The following is a 2,736-nucleotide window of genomic DNA, read 5'->3' on the forward strand; positions in this document are numbered from 1 at the left end:
TGGCTTTGTATCCTGTGCCTTGCTAAATTTAAAATCATCAGTGTCCTTATTTACACAAACACACATCTTAAGATTTTCTATGTTAAAAATAGCATCTGTGAATAAAACAGTCTTTCTTTTTTTCTAATCTGTATACCTTTTATTTCTGTATCTTTCCTTAATGCATAATATCATACATTATTGTACAATGTACAAAATTGTACATTTTCCAGCACAATATTTAATAAAAGTGGTAACAGCAGACATCCTTTCCTTGTTCCTGATCTTAGGGGGAAAGCATTCAGAATTTCATCATTTGGAATGAGGTTAACTGTTATCAGACTAAAGACATTCCATTCTTTTAATGTTCATGTCAAGATTATGTGGCCTCATAAAACATGTTAGAAACCATTCCTTTATCCTCCACTTTCTGGAAGAGTTTGTGTAACATTAATACTAGTTCTGCTACCAATCTCTACTAGAATTCTCCAGTGAACACAAAGGGACCTGGAGATGGCTTTGTAGGAAGGGTTTTACTTACAATTTTAGTGTTCTTAATATTGCTATTGTTACGTGCCATCAAGTCAGTTCTGACTGATAGTGACCCTGTACAGGGTTTCCAAGGAGCAGCTGGAAGGTTTGAACTGTCAACCTTGTGGTTCTCAGTCTAATACTTGTCCTACAGTGTCATACCAGGAGTTCTGTTTTTAACATGTTGTTGTTGTTAAGTGCCGTGGAGTTGGTTCCGACTCATAGCGACCCTGTACAGGGTTTCCGAGGCTGTAAATCTTTACAGGAGCAGAACACCTCCTTTTTTTCCCATGGAACAGCTGGTAGTTTTGACCTGATGACCCTGAGGTTAGCAGCCTGATTCGTAATCACTGCTTCTTGTGTAAATTTGGTAAGTTATGTTTTTATAAAAATCATTTTTAGGAGGGGCCACTCTCTGGAAAAGGACACAATGCTTGGTAAAATAAAGGCTCAGTGAAAGAGGAGGAGCCTCAGCTAGATGGACTGATACAATGGTAGCAGCAGTGGTTTCAAACATCCGTTCCCAGATGCCATGGTGAAGCTAGCCAAGAACCAGGCTATACTTGCTTCTGTTATCCATGGGCTCACCATGAGTCTGAACGAACTCAAGGACCTTTAACAAGAATTTTTATCTAAGTTTTCAAATTTATTGGACAGGTGTTCATGATATTCCTTTATTATCATTTTATTACCTAGAAGATAGGCAGCAATATTTCCTCATTCTTTGTTGGTGTTAGTATTTATGTTTTCACTTTTTCTCTTAATCCGTCTTGCTAGGGGTTTATCCATTTTATTAATCTTTCTAAGAACCAGTTTTGTTGTTTTACACTTCTTGTAGTATGAAGCTCTGCTATTCGATACGCACAAATTAAAAATCTTCTCCATAATTAAACTCACATCCTTTACAATGAACTGATAACTTTGTCTTAAAGATCAATTGGCCTGAGGAGTCCTGGTGTTGTGCTGTAGGATAAGCACTGGACTACATATCACAAGGTTAGCAGTTCAAACCCACCAACTACTCCTCAGAAACCCTATACAGGCTTGCTATGAGTCAGAACTGACTAGATGGCACTTAACAACAACAAAAATCTTTAGTAATAGAATCCTGCAGAGGATAATAAATGATGGTGAGGGTGTGGAGAGTCTGGGACCCTCCTACATTGTTGGTGGGACTGTAAAATGGTTCAACCATTCTGGAAATGGAAGTATGGCGTTTCCTCAGAAAGTTGGAATTAGAAATACCTTATGATCCAGCAATTCTTCTACTTGGTATATATTACACTTTGTTGCTTTGAGCTCTTATATATGTATTTTGTTGTTGTTGTTGTTACTTTTGTTTATTTTAGCCTTATTTGCTAGTCTCTTAGGTTGGATGCTTAGGTCATAGACTGTTTCTTCTTTTCTAATATTAAACATGTAAAGCTACAAATGTCCTCTCAGCAATAATTTAGGCACAGCTCACAATTTTTGCTATGTCATGATTTTATTACCTTTCTATTTGAAAGACTTTGTTTTCTTTGATCCATGTGTTATTTATAACCGTCTCTCCTAATTTCCAAATATGTGGGGATTTTCTAAACATCTTATTTTTATTGACTTCTAATTTAATTCCATTGTGTTTAAGAGGACATTCTGTTGTGTTTAGAAAGCACATCCTGTATCATCTCAATCCTTTGTAATCTAATGAGATGTGTTTTGTGGCTCAGTAGACAATCTGTCTTGGTGAATTTCCCATGAGCATTGTTGGGTGTGGTGTTCCATAAACATCAATTAGGTCAGGGTATTTGAGACTGTTTTTCAAGTCTTCTATATCTTTATTGAATTTTGTTTAATTGTTACATAAATAATTGGGAAGCAACTGATTAAATTTTTGTGATTTTTAAATTTGTCTGTATCTTTATATTTTTGTCTATTTTTGTTTCTTGTAGTATGAAGCTCTGCTATTAGATATGCACAGATGAAAAATCTTCTCCATAAATTAACTCACATCCTTTACAATGAACTGATAACTTTGTCTTAAAGACCAATTGGCCTGAGGAGTCCTGGTGTTGCGCTGTAGGATAAACACTGGACAGCATATCACAAGGTTAGCAGTTCAAACCCACCAACCATTCCTCAGGAAACGTATACAGGCTTGCTATGAGTCAGAACTGACTAGATGGCACTTAACAACAACAAAAATCTTTACTAATGGAATCCTGCAGAGGATAATAAATGCTGGCG

The sequence above is a fragment of the Chrysochloris asiatica genome, unplaced genomic scaffold (genome assembly GCF_000296735.1).
Source record: "Chrysochloris asiatica unplaced genomic scaffold, ChrAsi1.0 scaffold00001, whole genome shotgun sequence".
NCBI classification, from domain to species: domain Eukaryota; kingdom Metazoa; phylum Chordata; class Mammalia; order Afrosoricida; family Chrysochloridae; genus Chrysochloris; species Chrysochloris asiatica.